The sequence below is a fragment of the Athene noctua genome, chromosome 2, assembly GCF_965140245.1.
Source record: "Athene noctua chromosome 2, bAthNoc1.hap1.1, whole genome shotgun sequence".
NCBI lineage: Eukaryota > Metazoa > Chordata > Aves > Strigiformes > Strigidae > Athene > Athene noctua.
In genome coordinates this window covers 51075485-51094084 of record NC_134038.1, presented here as the reverse complement: position 1 = coordinate 51094084, position 18600 = coordinate 51075485, and the positions used below count along the sequence as shown (strand labels likewise).

At 40.2% G+C, this 18600-nt stretch overlaps 1 protein-coding gene across 8 annotated transcripts in view; it reads right to left on the bottom strand.

Annotated features, from left to right (window-relative positions):
• Positions 1–18600, bottom strand: part of ZNF521 (zinc finger protein 521) — a 232445-nt gene that overhangs the window by 139152 nt on the left and 74693 nt on the right. The gene's annotated exons all lie outside the window — the stretch shown is intronic.

Sequence of the window (18600 nt, the reverse complement as noted above, 5' to 3'; positions counted from 1 at the left end):
AAAAAATTCCCCCTGCTTTGCCACAGGGTTTTTTTTTTTTCCCCTCAAGTTGATGTTGAACACAGAAATCTTTTATAGGCTATTACTGAGAGAGACTTGGGTGTTATTCTAAACAGTAAGAGGAAAAATTACAGGGGAGGAACAGGACAACAGTATAAACAGTGATGTTTTCTCTAATAAAGTGCAACCAGATTTCTCCAATAACAATACAATTCAGTTACTGAAAGCTGGCAGCTGGATCATTAAATGTTCAGAATAAACTAACAAACCAACAGTCAGGATCAAGGAAAATGAGAAAGTTTCAAAAGGGTCAGTTGTGAACAGCATTTTTTTTCCCTTTTTAAGTTCAAGAGGTTGCCCACCATTTCTTCCTTTTTGCAAAGGCCTCAGCCAGCTGAACTTCCTCAGTCCAGCAAAACCTGTACTGTGAGGTGATCACAGACAAAGCAACTTGTAAAAAACTGGAAACAGGAAAAATAATAAACAATTAAGGTAAAAGCTGAATGATTCATGAGTAACAAGGAAAAGACAAAACAGAAATGCTAGCCAGATAACTAATTGAACTAGTTATCCATGATACTACCTCATCTTATAGACAAGGCAAGTTGCTAACTGTTTTTTTTCCAACAGATGTAGTGTACAGTTTTTCTACCCTTTTTTTAAAATGTAGATTACAACACTATGATGATCATACTTATCTTAACGTAAAACTTCTTTAAAAATATTAAAAGAATGCTTGAAAGGCCACTCTACATCAAATAATTCTTCTATTCCTTTCCAGGGGCAATGCTTGGGGTTTTTTTCCTTTTAAAAGTAAAACTGACTACAGTACAGAAAAATACAGGATAAACCTCTTGAAAAATATCTTTCTTAAGGTATTCTTGCCAAGCAGTAAGATTCTTAACATCTTCAGCTTTCTCTCAAGAAATTTACTACACCAACATAAAAGTTAGAGCCGGCCTGTACTGTGTAAACAAATTCCAAGCCTGCGTTCTTTAAGGTAACAAGATTTTACTAGATTATCAACCTCTTGCTTATCCACAGGAAACAGATGAGGATTCATTCCTTTCCTGCATCTAGAAACTGATGACAACACCATCTCACTATCAGTGCCAGATGGCAACCATCTAACTCTGAGAAAACAACCAAACACCATTGCTGGATGCCTGCCCATTGACACAATGCTTTTCAGGATAAGTTGGAAACTGCATGGGTTTTTATCCTCTTGTTTACATCTTGCAGAGGAGGGTTTCACAAACTACACACACCTTTTGCACACACACATTATATATACATATATTTATCTACATATGAACCTGCACTAATGATATATATTTAAATAACAAAACCAAACCCCAGGCCAAGTGCCATGTCTGTGAAGTGAACACAAAGGTGTTTGTTTTTTTAAAATAAAAATTGGAAAATAAGAATCCTCCCTTCCAGCAAAAGTACTATCATCTGCTAAAATCCTTCCCAATGTACTGAAGCAAAGTTACTCATTGCCATATACACTAAATAATACCAGCCAGGTGAGTTTTTAAGTTGGTACGTTAATGACTGCAATATTCACAGGAGACTTTTAATGTAAATCTGTGTATTGCCCTTTCAAATTGCTTGGTTTTACTCTAAAACTGGAAATGATCAAGACAGTGAAACAACTATTTACAGAAAAAGGCATTCATTTTTTCTACATTTAAAAATTTTATTTTAAATTATCATTTTCAGACAGACCTTTTAAGTGGAAAAACTTTTTGTCCTTTAAAAATCAAATGTATTTCTGACATACAACCAGTGCCAGCTGATAAACAAGAATTTATGTCAAGCAACTGAAAGAAAAATAGTCTGTGAATGCCTAGGCAACATATTTTGTAACCAAATTTAGTATTAAAATGTATATCCTATTCAGAAATGATATATTATTGTATAAATGTTTAGAGGAATATATAGTAACTGTTATAAATAGTGTACCATCACTGACACAGTAGTAAATCACCTCCTTTTTGTGGCCACTGCCTGCCCGGTTTTACCTATTATACAACAATTCCCCCTGGCTTGTGGATCTCACTGGGCTGTCGGGCTGGCAGCAGGGTCAGGATCAAGTGCTGAGTGTGACCACCACATAAGCAATGGCAGCCCCTTTCCCCCATCCAATTCTTCTTGTTTGCTTGGGGGTCTCTCGTCAGCTTTTATAGAAGGGAAAGAAAGCAGAGGGGGAATAGTGTAACTATAGCACAGAGATGGTTCTTGCTTTCCAACTGGCAAACATAAATGTTTCTGTATGTCACTTTGCTGTTGTGTTTTTTTTAATCCAAGCCCATAATAATTCTGCAGAGTAATCGTCTTTGTGCAAAAAGGAGAAGAGCAAACCACTTGCAAGTCCAACTTGTGTCCTTTTAACTTGAAATGTGAAAACCTCTCAGACTCTCAAAGCTACAGAAGAACCAGCAAGGAAGGGGGAATTCCGCACAGCACACGGCAGAGGACAACAGGATTTTCCTGAGTACGAGCCTAACAATGCATCCAACACATTTCCCCAGCTTCCCCCCGGCACGGCGGGGTGGGAGAGAGTTGTCGTGGAAGGGGCACCGGCGGGCAGGCACCGCGCTCCGGAAGGAGGGCCCCTGGGCTGCGCTCACACAAAGGGCTCCCAAAGCCGGGCTTGTCAGCCACCAGCAACCCGAAGAAGGGCTTATGAAACCCTTCCTCTGTGACAAGGGAAATGTTTTGCTGCAGTGACTTCTGTGGTGCAGACTCCATCCTGAACACTGGGAACACGGTGCGCAATAGACTAACGCACCTGGTGAGCTTAGGGGCTGTCTAGGAATGGATCTGGGGACAGCAATCAAGAAGGAAACCGGGACTAAGGGTAACTACTGCTACAGCAGGACGTGAGCGATGGCACTGCCTGCTCTGTCATCTCCCCACCCAAAGATGCTGCCCCGTAAAATTAACGTGCAACCATTAAGAGCATCTCCTTCAAAATGGCAGCGATCCACAGCTTGCTACCCTGCACTGAGGCTACTCCATGGGCGCGGGCGTTAGGCATGCAGACCTGGGCACTGAAAGCCATGACGGAGGAGCTAAACGAAGGTCCCTGCAGCTAACTAGCAGGCTCAGGATATGGACTCCACTCCCACTTTCCCAGGGGCACTTACCACAGAGTCGGCTCTGTACTGGGGGTAAAGTTTGACCTGCTGCTGGGGTAAGGGACTTCAAACCCACCCCCTTTTGCCAATCACTCACATAGAAAATACCAACAGTTTGCTGCTACTCTGCATACTGCCACATGTATATAAATCTGTAGACACCTACCCACCAAGCTATGACAACATTACAAATACTGATTTTTAACGTTATAACAAGCTGTTTTAAAATACTCTGGACCAAATTCAGATGCACAAATACAAGTCTCCAGGAGTGGTACACGTCTGTCTGAGGGCAGAATAGGGCTCCAGGTATTCGACAGAGTGTTTATGGAGTTTTAAAGTATATTTTCTGTATCGACTTTTTTTTTCCTTCAGCATTCACTAAGTGCTACTTACTGTAAATGTCTTTTTTGTGTTATGGCAAGTATTCTGAGTTTCAATGTGATGCACTTAACATGTCCATGTAAATTTTTAATTTTTGGAACCAGTCACTTCACACTCACTGACTCTAAGAAAGCTCTAGCACACACAACCAAAAACCTTTGCTGAAAATCGGCAACAAGGCCTAAAAGTCTATTTAAAGATGCAAATGTGTGTGAATAGTTAGTGCAGATGTTTTTCTACACCAACTGTACTTGCTGAGTTTCACCATTTCCATAAAGCACATTAAAACAAGTGTGTGAACACTCTGAGATGAAAGTACCAAGCACTCCTGAGACTTCCAGTGGAAAGTAGAGCTGCCTGACTTTTCTCCAAGCAGACAGGAATGCCCATGATTCAGCAGCCTGAGTAAATAAAAGAGGTCCTTATTTCCTAATTTTGCTGGCTGGCCACACTGCAACAGTCTCTGTGCTGCTGCCAAAGGGGATGCAAAACTGGAACTACACCCAGCAGCTGAAGGACTGTCTTTGTTAGCCAGCCAGGCCTTCCTGACCATCTTCTGGCAACAAAACTACCGTATCCTGCGAGGAAGACCTCCATCTCAAACTTGATAGTTCTCTAGTCTGCCTAATAGGACGAAACAACAGATTTTGCCTGGTCTGTGTTGGAGGAGGACAGCTGGAAACTCAGTTAGTAGCAGAGTAACACCTGTTCAGTCATATTTATGGGGGAAAGTGCTCAGTAACAGAAAAGTGAAGTAATACCAGAAGGAGTTATCCCACGAAAGGGGAGGGAGGAAGGGGGAAGCATCAGAGCACAAAAGCACCTCTGTGGAGTTAGCAGCCAGCCACTCATGTGCCAACCCCAGTAGTCGTGAGGTCTTAAAAGTGATCTTATCCCTAGAGCTGCTGAACTGAATTAACAGTACCGCTTCAGAAGAACGTCACTTAGTCACCAGGAAGGTTTATGACATATGCATGCTTTGGCTGGAATATGCTTTGGGGCACTTGCTTTATCATGCCTTATTTTTCTGTATGATTTAAACATGGTTTTGCTGCCACTAGATAAATGGCCACATTCCTAAAGCAAATGTCAGCAAACCTTTATGTGCCATAATACACAAGGTTCCTCTGATAGAACAGAGTTTACAAATATGAACAAATTAATATTTTCAATATCCTGTAAGCAGCAGCTTTCTATTTTCCCTATTTTGCTGCTCAAGTAACTGGGGCACAGACAAGATGGAGCAGTTTGCCTCAGGTTACAAATGTAATCTGTGCAAAGGAGGAAACAGAACCCATATCTCTCAGGTCTGAACCATCCCCGCAAGAAAAATCCTTTCTCCCCCTGAAACACAGAGCTGGCAAAATGCTTAAGCTTCTGGACCCGACCAAAGAGAAAGCCCAGCAGTTTAGCTGGACAGACACCTCCCGGCTCTAGGTCCTGCTGATGATTTCTTGTTACTTTACCCCCTTAATGGTAATGGAAGACTGGTCACAAACTATCCCCCAGGACCCCATCTGAAGTACTAAATAGCAAGGTTTCTTTAACAGGTACAAAATTTATAACAATGGGTTACATAGGACAGGAATAGATACTAAAAATGACAAATCAAGTATACCAGGCAGCAGCACATAAAACAGATCTACTACATACTGCCACATGCAAATGGATTATGAATGCACATAGATGCATTGAATTGTTGTGTAGTTATTATTTGTTGTCCCACCACCAGCCAAAGACCTGTTCATATACCACCGTGTACACATATATGTGCTTGTACAAACATATTGAAAGGGATGGACAACACATACAAATGTACAGCTTCGTTAATTTACCAGATGGCATATACAAGATGGAATGTGAATTATGAGAAAGGAAGGACTAAATAGCAGGTAGGTAGGTCAGTTAACTGGATGTATGATAGAGCTCCACAGTTTTAAATCCTTGCATTTTTGTGCAGGTAATTGAGTGAAGTGGTTATTATATATCATATAGTTTACTTGTAATGGCCATTTCAGGTTTTAGTGCTGGACACATTTTATATTACTACCACCACTAATTGTCTGCAGGGCTACCTTGAAAATGAGATAAGGAATCTTAGGGGAATATGCAGGTGTGAATAAATAGTAAAGGAAGAGGTTAGATATTGCTGAAATAAAACAATACTGTGCTGTGTGCTGAATAGATGTAAATAACTAGAAGATCAAAGGATAGTGTTTAAGGATTAACATGACTTCAGTGATGGCCTAGCGTATGTGTCACTGAAACAAACTACAGTTTTGAAGTTTTTAACAGAATTAGCAGATAGTGCCTTTAAAGTCACTTTAAATAAAATATACATTATTACATAATATTCTCTGTTTACTTTCAATAGAAATGTACACAGTTTTGGAAAAGCTGCAACTTTAATATAACCATCACATTTTTTTCACATCAGTGACCCCACATTAAACTCACTCATTTGTCTCATAACTTATTAAATGTCTTGAAAACTAATACTCTGTAATGGGCATTCAAAAGAGAAATGTGAACTTTTAAAATTATTTATAATTTACAGATGTTTTTAAAAATCTATCAATATTTCAGAACTGCTTTGGGAGCACCAATTAAATGCATTAACAGTTAGATTACTGGGGGAGAAACATACAGGGGTTCCTGACCAGAATGGAACTGAGACAGCTGGGAGGGAGGTTTCCCCATTTTAAATTTCATAACCAGAAGAAAGGCAGCTCCTAGAAACAACAAATAAGTCACTTTAATACCTTGCAGGAAAAACCTGCTTGCTTTTATAAAATGCCTTTAATGCCTACATAAGTAGTTAACATTCCTGTATTGCTCTCCTAAGGTAACCTAAGCCTCCAGTTCCATTATGTCTTCTTCAGAAGACATATTACTATTACATATGTAGAGAGGAGCATAAATGTTTTCCTTGATTGTTGCTTAAAGTTCATTTGAACAGACGGAGCCCAATGAATTCCATCTTCTATAGCCAAATTAAAGAAAATGTAAGCAGTTCGCATTCTGCTCTACCTTTCAAATCATACAAAAACCCCAGTTTGCAACTAGAAGAAAACAGAGCTACTCTCTACTTGTTTGAGGAAGCGGGTATTTTTTGCCTCTCTAGGCAAAGAGAAAGAATAAGTAATTTTCCACAGTCCTGTACATATAACTAATGACAGCCACCATTCTCAAAGCTTATTATACTGCTTTACATAATTGGGAATCGCATGTCATACAATTAATTTACAGGGGTTGTTTAGTTGTGACTATACAAGTACTAAGCGATTCAAATTAGCTCATTTGTCCACTGCTTAAATGTGACAAACACATCTACGCTGTATTTCTTCCGCTGTTAAGTTGCTGTTTCTTCTAGTAGTTGTTTTTGTTTGTTTGTACAGTATGAGTCAGAGACCACCAGGCTCGTTCCATCTGAAGCTAGGGTCAGAAAAAATCACCCTGAGAATAATTACATTTAGAATCAAGATAATGGGAGAGAAAAAAAAAACATTCAAATACTCTAGCAAACTTGCACATAATAATGATCTCCTAAGAATCTGTATATTAACAACCTCATGTACTAAAAGTAGTGATTCAGTCAATCAGGTCTTTGCTAGAAAATAATCATTATAATTTGTTGTGCTGGTAACAGTATTTGCACTGCTTATTAAGAACAGCAAATGACTAGGGGATAACAGTTCAGGTTCTTCACTGGGCTCCAATACTTCTCTCTGCATTCTGCTTTCACTTGGTCATGCTGTCCCCAGGCATCGCCATGAATAGGACCAGAAACCCTCTCCCTCAAATCTCCCCCCACGCCACAGCTCTTTTTGAAAGCTGCTGAAGTGTACAGAAGCCTCAGAGACAGCAGCTCCTGTAACACAGTCCCAGTCATCAAAGTAACTTTCCAGTGGCGTACAGGTGTTAAAAGGAGTTGACTGCTTCTTTCTTTCGGAGGTCACATTATAAGGAGCGCGAAGTCAGAGAAGTATCATTCTTTCTCTTTCCTTCCCAAAATCAAATGGTCCCAAGGTTTGGACCCTGAGAGCTGAAGACCCTGCTTCACAGCTGCCTTCCAAATCCCCATTCCCACACATCCCCGAGACTCCACGGAAAGAAGGGCAGGCTGTCAAAACCTCCCTAGCTGGAGGCTCAGACAAAAGATGGAGCCCCTGGGCAGGATTTTCAGGCAGAAACCCCTGAGATGTCAAACACCACCCTAGGTCCTTATTTGAGTATCGCCCTTCTTTCAGTTATCTAGAGTGTAATCATGAAGGTCTGCAGGGATTGCTGCAGGTGTACCTCACACTTGGGTGCTTTCCCTCTTTTTATCATGTCTGCCTGTCCCTCCCACCTGTGCCTACATTTCAGCCACCCCAATTCATTGCTTCATTGCCTCTAGATCAGAACAGCAACAGCAAGACACACTTTGGAGGGGGCTAAAATAGGACAAAGAAAAGAAGGAAGGCAATGTCTAGAGAACCAAAAGAAAGGAATATAGGATAGGGAGAAAGAAGAGAGTAAATAATTGCATCTGAAAGAAACCCAGGCAAAGATATCGCAAGATCTTTTATAGGAAATGGAAAGTAAAAGGAAATGAAGATCAAGCGAAAGCAATGCAGGCAGTTAATGCTTTCAAAATCATATCAGTGTTATTTTACAGTGTGCTAGAATTAAATACAGTAAATAAACACAGAACTGCTTATTTCTTAGAATGACAGAGATGTGGTGGCAGTCTTATTTACACAGGTGAAACCTCCTGGACCTAGATCTGCAAAGGGACTTAGGTGTCTCCAGGAGCCTAAGAAGCAAAGAAAGCAGGATTCGTGGGGCCCTGGGGGGGGACCGGGAAAAGGTCTGCAACCTCGCAGCTTGGGCACTCAGCTGGGAGAGGGGAGTACTGGGCTCTTTAATACATTAAAGAGGCACTGGATGAAAACAAAAATAAACCTAAGCGCAAGTTCCAGACTGCAAGAACCCCTGGACTAAATGAGTGCCCTTCTCAGCAGGTTAACAGTTCCTCCTCAGATATGCTCCTACCAGCCCTATGAATAGTACAGTCTTTGGTTCAGCAAGCCCAGCTTCCATGGGAAGAGACCTCTGCACAGCTGAAGACCCTCTTGCTCAGAGGCAGGAAACATGGCTTTGAATCCTCTCAGGATGCTGAGGGAACAGAATCAAGGCTTCATGACATTTAATATTCTACCTACCTGGACCCTATATAGGGAAGACAGGAACACAGCACTTTCTGATGCAAGTGCCCACCATGTCCTGGTCTTAGCACGATGCTCTCTTTGCAGCAGGCTGCTCAAAGATGATGGGTACCCAGACACTCACACTGGAGTGGTTTGCATAGACTGCCAAACCACAGATACATGAGAAACCTTTCATGAAAAGAAGAGGTGCCTACTAAATTAGGATGAACCCAGAGAGGTAGGTTTTGGATAACCAATTCTGTTATATTCTTACAGTCCATCTACATCCCATTTTTGGCTCCCTTTTTTTAGATCTGGCTGTTAGTGCAGATGTGCTGCGCAGCTGTTGAAAGTGATGTCCCCAAGCAAAGGTAGCCTTGTTTTTTAAACTAAGTCAGTGCCCAGAATGGCAGACAAATGCTTACACTCACACTAGTGCAGCACAGTCACACTGGGGGCAGCATGTCTCAGGAACTTTTTCACTGTAGTCAGAATGCCATGCACAACAATATAGCTCTTTCTCCCTGACCCTCATTTTCCCCAGGTTTCTTGAATGGGGACACATGTGGATGTCTGTGCCATGGGATAGGCACGGGTTGGTAGGTGTGTGTGGCTTCCACTAATTTACAGGTGGTCTAGCCTCTAAGGGAAATCTAATGAATTTCCCAGTTCAGAATGGTCAGAAGACCAAATCCTACTATGAAGCTGTCACATGTGAACTGTCACATCTAACGTCTTCCTATCTTGCAGAACAACAGTCCCTCCATGTGGAATTTTGCAAGGTAAGAGTGGCACTTAAAATACATATGCTTCATTCAGTCTTGTCACATTAATACAGGTTTATTTGGGTGATTTAATTATAAAAAAGAAGGGGAAATTCTTTGCAAAAGGCAGCATTTTCCTTCTCTTCTGTATAATTTCCATTCACCAAAGCCTGCTGAAACTCATGATTAACTGTCTGAAATAGAGGCCTCTCCAGAAATAAAGAGATCTCTGCTTTGTTAAAGCCTATATCTAAAACAAGCCTTTGTAGCTTCCGCAGTGTAGAATGGAAGCCTGGTGTGAAATACAGTAAATTAAGCCTTCTGCTGTCAGAGCTGGAAATAAGAGTAGAGCAGAACAGCGGCTGGATTTGAAATGATTTTTTTTTTTTTTTTTTATTGGCTTCATTTACATCCTGTCTAAGGTCTTCTGAGCAGCTCAAGGTGTCTTATCTCTGGCTACCAGGGGGTATTTTGCAGTCAAAGCAGTTAACGTACTTTCTCTCTCTCTCTTTTTTAAGGCCATCTTATCTTATCAGACAGATCTCTTCAGGCTGAGGAGAACCCATACTTATCAGTAGCTGTACACTGTATTGACAGCTCAGTGCTGCTAGGGACAAATGAAAGCTTAGGCTAGAGAAAGATCAGTTAACCTGTTCCACTCTCAGTTTAGACTAATCTTTGGTTTGTCTAACTTCAGGAAACATTGTATGTCTTTTCTTTGTTTACTTGGACAACAGAGGCACACAATCACACCATCAGTTGCTAAATCTGGTGCCCAGGTACAGCCCCTGTAATAATCCCAAAGGCAGTCTGCCTGTTGACTTGTAAGTGTGAGCAGTGCTCTGCTGACCTCCAGCAACTCCTTCTCCAGGTGACCACAGGGCTGGTGGACTGTTCTGGGGGCCTCTGAGAGTTCCTGGAATCACCCAGCAAAGCAAAAACCAAGGGCCGTACACACTCACGATCTGTAAACCAGCCTTTCCCCAGAGCAAGGGGAAGTACGCACATGGAGGGCCAGAAAAGGAAAGTAATTCCACTTATGGTCTAAATGGAAGCAATGAGACTGAAGGTGATCCTAAAGAGCATCCTGAAAGCCTGTTTTTGGATCAGAAGATAAGATGAAGAAGCAGTTTATTTAGCCATGTCCTCCATATCCTACCAGGGTAAACTTTACAGCATAACACAATTAGTAACTAAGAGCAGTCAGCCCTGCTAACAGGAGATACACAAGCCAGCTTTCTCACTTACCACAAAGATACAAATGGCAAGATTTCTCTCATCCTTTGCCTGATGTCATGAGCAGTGAACCAGGTCTAAAAAGTTACAGCTGCTGCTACTGAAAAGTAATTTACCATAATTTTAGGTGAAAAAACATGTAATGGAACATTACGCCTTGTGCTGGTCCTGCTTTCTACTTTTTGTTTATTTTTTCTCTCCCTTTTGTGTCCAAACACTTCATGACCACTTTTATTAGTGATAACCCTAGACTTTCCCTGCAGAGAAGGTTCGCTATTAATTGTCCATTATCTTGGTGTGTCAGCACAAAGGAGAGGGGAAGAAATTCTCATCCAAATGGTTTCACCTCCCTCTCTTGAGAGTGATGCCCTTGTCAGGGCATTAAAGACATGAAAACCTGCCACTTATCAGAATTGTGTTTGAATCGAACTACTGTCCTTGAAAAACAGTAGACACCAGATACCATCAAAATAAGCCACATTGGCAGATCCTGTTCCACCGTGACTCAGGCAACCTTTATACAGCTTATATACCCAATTTTGAGTGCATGTGACCAGTAACATTACATTAAAATAAGAAAGGCACATTCTTTTTATTTTATCAACTATTAAGCATATTATAAATAGCAATTGCTTTTGAAGAAAAGTTGGCCAGCATCTATGTTAAGTCTCTAGATACCATATGAAATGTGGGATAGTAGTATGAGCAAATTTTTTAAAACAGATAGTAATAGAAGGAAGAAGATACATATGACATATTTTATGAAACGGTTTGGAAGATTTCAACAGTTTAAATAAGCCTGAGGACACACTTGAATGTAAACTCATTGCCGAACCAAATCGTAAAATTTTTTAATTACTTCACACCACCAATTCTTAACAAAACATAATTCAAGCCTATTAAAATGCTGAATTTGCTTGCTAGAATGAAACAATATTTCAAAGAGGTCTTTAGTAATTCTATTAACCTCTTCAGAAACAAAAAAAAACCACCCCAAACTTGTTACATACACAGCTGCAGAGCTCTATCTGTCTTTTTTGGACAATCAGTGACTGACTGTCCTTGCTTTTCACAATTTGAAGTCACAGAGGAGAAAAAAAAAGAAAGAGAAGTTACGCTTTGCTTTTAACAAGTAAACAAGTGTACAAATTAATTCAGAGAGCTGTAATTTTGAAAATTTTCTATGTTTAATGTGCACTGCAGTTAAACTACTTTTTCTGTACAAATTAATTTACTGCATCAGTGATCGATGTTTATGTTTAGGCAATTTTATTTCTCAGTATGGTAAAATTAGACCTAATAGTTGCAACCTGTTATGTCCAATCTGTCACTGAAATTCAAATTGCCTTTTTCCTATTATTCAAGGAGCAATTTGGAGGAATTAAAGCCATCTAAAACCAGAAGACAAACAATTCTCTGTAAGGACTCAATAGCCTGTGTCATCAACCTGCTCTAGAAAGTGGTGGTCCTTCCTCAGCAGAACCACTGCCACCTTTTCTTCAGGTTCTGAACATTTCCATCCTGGAGAGCCACAAAAGACGCAAGTGTCTGAAGACAGCAGAGCACTGTGCCACTCCTTGAAGGAAACATAAATACAGTACACATTTTGAGGGAGTGGAAATAGCATTAACAGCTAACAGAAAGACCCTTCTCTGTTTTCTGTAATTGCGGATGTTCACACGTTTTCAATTAGCCATCCATGTATCTACAAAAAAAATAGATTTTGTTCTTCATCTGGGACAAGTTAGTTATTGTCATCTTGTTCTTGTCAGTGAAGCACTCAGCTCCCACCGACAATTATTATTTATTACTTCCAGTACTGAAATATACGGGTTGAGCTACCCTTACTACCCTCTGCCTTACTCTTCCTCACTTCAGTGGGATGGCAGTGCCATACACACCAGGTTATTCCCTTTAATCACCTGAGGCTTCCTGAGGCCTCAAAGACACTTACCTCATCTTCCAATGTATCTTACATGTATTGGTTGCATTTAAATTTCTGGATGGAATGCTGTATGCTGTTTCTGTACTTGTTTACAACAATCCTCCTCACAATTAAGTTACAAATACTCTCCTTTCCCCTCTCACATCTACCTTTTTAGCTTTATTTTTCTCTCTGTTTTTTTGTGTGGGAAGGAGAGATTACTTTTTCTCACACAGAGAGAATGAATACTTTGCTTTCTAAATACCTGCCTGCATGCAAGTTTTTGGTCTTGTTGGAGATGGATGAACTACAAACAGTGAGATGAGAGATAATGTTGGTTTTGAGATTTTGCATCTTTTCCAGTCATTGTGTTTTACATTTTATCTTTCATCACTTTTAAAATTCCAAATAGGCTCATTTCTTTGCAAGATTGCTCAGTTCATCAAGCTGATTAATAATTCTGCTACTAGGCTGTACTGATTAATGTGGATTAGTCAAGTGATTAATAATTTTACTGTTTTGCAGGACCAAGATGCCCTAAACGTCTTGGGTTTTGATAGTATTTTACAATTGGAACTTCCTTAGATGAATGATATGTAACTTCCTGGATTCCCAATGCTCAGCAAAGTGGCATGACCTTACCCTTGGGTCCACTCCTCTGTTTTAGTGCCCATAAACCATTTTCAGATGACAATATTTGAACTAAGACCCTTGCTTTTCATACAGCGCTTGGCTGATACTTCCTCTTCCTTCTAGTTGTTTCATTCCCCTGGTTGATGTTATCAGACTTATCTCAATGTGAGGTGAAGCACGTCTTTTTGCTGATTCCTCTGCAGTTTCTAGAACAAAGACCTGAACTTCTGTTAATCCCTTGGCAGCCAACATAACAAAAATAACAACATCATCTACATGGGTTTGGGTACATATGTAACAAATCATTTGATTCGCGATGGAAAAAAGACTTTATTTCTAGTATTTGAAGCACAGACCATTGTATTCCACGATTACATTTACACGCTTCCTCCTGAAGTGGCCATACAACCAAATGACTATTTATCATCTATTGTACAAGATTTCCTGACTCTGCTTGTGTTTAGACTTCTGTTTTGCTGATACTGGACTTCACAGTATCGTCAGTCTCCAGAGGAGCATATAAAAGCACGATCTATTTCTAAGACTGAATAGTGAGCTCTGTGTTAGGTAATGCATTGGCCGGTAGGCTGCACTTTCTTGCTAATTACAGTGGAAGTTTTCTCTTAAAGAAAACATGGCATTGCAAACGGCATGGAATCAGCTTTCCTTCTAATTGGAGCTTTCTTTCTAATTCTCTCAGTACTAAGTTTCCCCATAAACACACTCTTCTATATTTGGATACAGGATTTAACCTTCTTAGACTAAATAAGACTTGACACAATTATATATTTATTTGATCTTTTCTAAAGCACCAATTGCAAGCCAAGTAGCATAAAGAGCCAAATGCAAAACAGTAAAAGTAGAAAGCAAAATCTAATAGCATGTTACAATATGCTATACACACAGAATTCAAAGGGACCTGCCAGCCCCAAAAGATTCAATTCCTGACTAGTTAGAGAAAAGAGAAAAACAAAAGGGTAGCAGATGCAAAAACAAAGGTAGGGAGCCCATAAAACAGTCATGGATAGGCCAACTGAAATAAACAGGGCTTGCAGCTTGCCTTAAAGGCAGCCAGCAAGGGGCTCTGGCAGGGAGTTCCACAACCGAGGACAAGAAAGACTTGCCTTCGGCCCGTGCCTGACTCAGCCCAGGGAGAGAAAGCCGACTATGTCCAACTGCGAGCAACTGCCAGACAGGGACATGGAGTGCAAGGCTGCTGCCCAAGAACCGGGGGATTAAAATTTGAACAGCTACATGGATGGGGCTGTATTTTTTAATATATCAGCTTTCCACCCAAAGAGGCTGCAGATCAATTTCAAGGGAAACAATTAGGAGTACATTACAGTAGTCTAGCCCAGATGACTGCAGTATGGTCTTTGGCCAAGATAAATAAGCAAACTGTTCAAATAAGCTGGAAATTTATCATGAGAATGTAGAACTAGGGCCCTTCTTGCTGGGGAAGGAACATTATGATGTTGGTCAATAATACTCCCAACCTGTATCCTGTACTAGCCTGAAAATGTGTCTCTCCACATCCCGGAACACTTCCTGCTTCTTTATTTCATGCCCATTAAGAAGGCAGTCTCAATGCATATCATCTAAATGTTTCCCCCCATTTTCCGCAGTCTTGTAGGCATTGTGCTACAACCAGTTTCACTCCTCTAAAACATGTCTACTGGAGTCACATGTTACATGCCTGCAAATATACTGCAGACCTCCTGTAAGGAAGCACAGTTCATAGCAGACCAAATGAAAATACCATATATTGCAATGTCTCCAGCCAGTTAATGGAACTGCAGCCTCTAACTCCCCTGGTATCTCATATCCCACATAAAGAAAAAAAGGAGATATAATGGAAGCCTGCCTCGTGGAAAAAATAAAACACTCATCTTGGAATAAGATATTACCTATCTGGTCCAACTATTTAATTGCTGTAGGCCAGATGCCAGTTTTGGGTCACCTCCTTGGGCCAGGCTCCAGTCATGGGACAGGAGCCCTCACCTCCAATATGGACACAGTGGCAGCATGAGGAGCAAAGAGCTGGGGAGTGAAGGGTGCACTAGGAGCATCCTGACCATCAGGAGGAGCTAGTAACAGCTGTTCCTGCTGAGCTACAGTCCCAACACAGGGTCACTTCAAAAAATTGATAATCCAGGCAGAATCATGCTGTGGACCGGATCTGGCTTGCAGGACATTTTTTGGACCACTCTTTACCAACTCCAAAGCAAACACTCTTCTCTGGCTTTTACCATGGCAGAAGAAAGTCTGTTTTGTAGCTTTTTATCTCATGGGCATAAATGCAATCAAAACAATCTGAAATGCAATCAAGACAATTAGGTTTTTTTATTCCTTGTGATCCTAACATGGCTGCAAAGGAGACCAATAATCTTCCGGTCTGATCTTCATCTTCCTGGCGAAAAAGGCACATGAACAACATCAGAGCAGACAATTGCTGACTTTGTACCAGTGTGCAGGCAGCCTATACTAACCAGGCAGCCTGTAACAGGAAACATTTCCAGGAATTTTACATGTGTTTTTATTACAACAGGATCTGTTTTCTTGGTTTTATTCAGTCGTGAGCTGGGATTTTAGAATGCAGTGGTACAATACTTGTCTGCTACTTAGAGAGTGGGATGGCTGAAGAAAGGCTGTATTCTCCCTGAATTTTCTACATAAATACTTGGCTTTTCTTCCTTGGCTCCAGTGTCTGCTCCTTTAGCCCAGGCTTACCATCACCACATTGGACCATTTTATTTCCACAGAAAACTTCCAGATCTCTGTTGCTATTTGATACAAAATCATTGCATCTGAAATATTATAGTTTGTTGATTTTCTTCACAAGCTAAAAACTGTGTTCCACTGAAGAGGCAGTTTACATCACCTTAGATTATCTTATGCAAGGTAAAAAGAATCTGCGACCCTGACTTAGATTTATCACAAGCTCCTACTCATATTCCGTGAAGAATTTAACTCTAAGCAATCATTTTCATAAGCTCAAGTATGTTCCTCCCTTGCCGCATATATTTAATTGCGAAAAACCTAATATTCTTGTTTGTGGCCAGCATGATATACTGGTGATGTACCAAACACACTGAGGAAACTTCTAGCAAGTCATTTATGTCAATGAAATATTAGCAGACGCATACAACAGATGCAGAGAGGGACTAGCAGAAAAAGAACTGGCCAACCTTTTGAACACTAGACTGTTTCATTTGACTTATGTTACCAACATACTGTAATATACTAAAATCTACAGTCTCAGAATAAAATCCTGGCCCCGCTGAAGCCAATGGAATTTTGCTATTAACTTTAACAGGACCAGTATTGCAGCTTTGGTCTGGATCTGGTTAGATGTAGGGTTTAAGAAAATCAAACTTACTGCCGGGGCGTCCAGTGGTAATATTCAAAATGAATGTGCTATATTACTTGGGTTCATGAGGAAAATAGAAAATGAAAATTATGGTAACTTTTCAAGGTTTATTAACTCAAGTCCTATAGCCTCAAGGGGCTATCTCCATCTGCCCTATTTATATGCTACCATGACGGTTCCTGATCTTCAATAAGTTATGTTAACAAAGTCTTTGTGTCGTAGGAATTTTTTTCACCTCCCATAGATAAGTATTTTCAGCAAAAGCACATTGTGATTTTATTTAATATTAATTTATTACGAAACTTTTTTTTTAACCAAGTATGAATACCTAATCACTAACTTTCATATACAAAATGCATTCTGAAGTGACTATTTGGAAAGTTGACATATATATGAAAAATAATGTGTCTGTGTATATTATATATACATAAAAATAAATAAAGACACATCCAAAAAGAAAGCTTTCCTTTCTTCCATGGATTTCCTCAAAGACCCTGAGATGCAAATTACATCTTTAACTAATTCCAGATAAAAAATAAGCAAATGCATACTTCTCAAGTCACTCTTCCAGAAAAGCCTGCAAGGTTAACTGAGCCAGAGCTTTCAGATCCATTCCAAAAGTGAGAACTCCTCCTGGGGACTGCACTGCTCCTGGTTCCCTCCCTGTTAGCTGGCTGGCTGGAGGCATCTCGCAGGGTACAATGGCAGCACTACTGCACTGAAGGAGGTGGTCTCTCAGCTGGCCCAGCAGTATGATAAAGGAAATATAGATGTTAAAACATTTTTGATGACACTAATGGCCAAACTATACTTCTCCCACAGGTCAGCTAAAATGAGCTCCACAGTGGTTCACTATACAGCTGGATGTCAAGTCTCAGTGTGTTCAGGTGTAGTTAGAGCAACTTCTTAAAGTGCACTTAATGGCCCTGTCGCAGGCCCAAGAAGTACTTTGCAGATGGTCCATAAAGAGCTGCTTGATCATATGGCATGGCTCCCCACTTCCAGATGTAACTAACTGCCTTGAAGGCTAACCAACATGCATTGTTTTGCTAATCCTACACTTCCTTATTAAGAGTTGCCACAAATATTTATGGAGTCATGAAAGGGAGATAGATGGCTTGCAAAATGATCCAAATGATTCCTGTGTACTCTCCGCTTTATGAACTTAGTGAAGTCCTGCTTTATAGCTGACTCTGGAAAACTTTCAGATGTATTTCTATAGTTCCTCTCATCTTTTCATGATTGCCCTACACTTTGACTGAACTTGCAGTGCCAAGAGGATCAAATTGCTTTGGTCAAGTTTTCAACACTAAATATTGAAAATTTCCTTTACTCCAAATCATTTTGGCAAAAATTAACTTGCCCTTTCCTACTGAAAGAAGTGCTGATCTACTATTTGAGTCATATTATCAACATTTTTTTGTGGAGTGAGAGATCCAATTGTTCAGAATTTGACCTTTTATGGATTATTAACAATGCATGTGACTTCCTGAAATTAATCCACTGATGTTTTGTTTGCTGGCCCTCCCAATCAATTCCAAACTGGGAACCAATTTGTCTGAAACTCTGCTGACAACAGTTCTATTTTCTCCACCAAATTATGTACTTGCATAGTTAAGTGTTCCATTTAAAAAAATAAACAACCCCCCCAAAAACCTTACCGGCTTTCAGTGAGGCTCTCAAGTCATCACACTCACTTCATGTGTTATGCAGCAGTTTCATTTTTAGGGCCTTACACAGTTTTTACTCAATTTATTTACTTGTTGGATGTTTTAAGCCTTCTTAAATTTAAGATGCAAGATTATTCCTACGGAAGATGTGTTTCTGACAGGCCTTCTATCTACTTCTCTACTGAAGATTTTGCTCTCATGTTTTTTAGATATGTGGACTAATTCTTGGTGTTACCTTACATCAGTCTTATATCAGCGTAAATTCATCGACTCCAAATGTG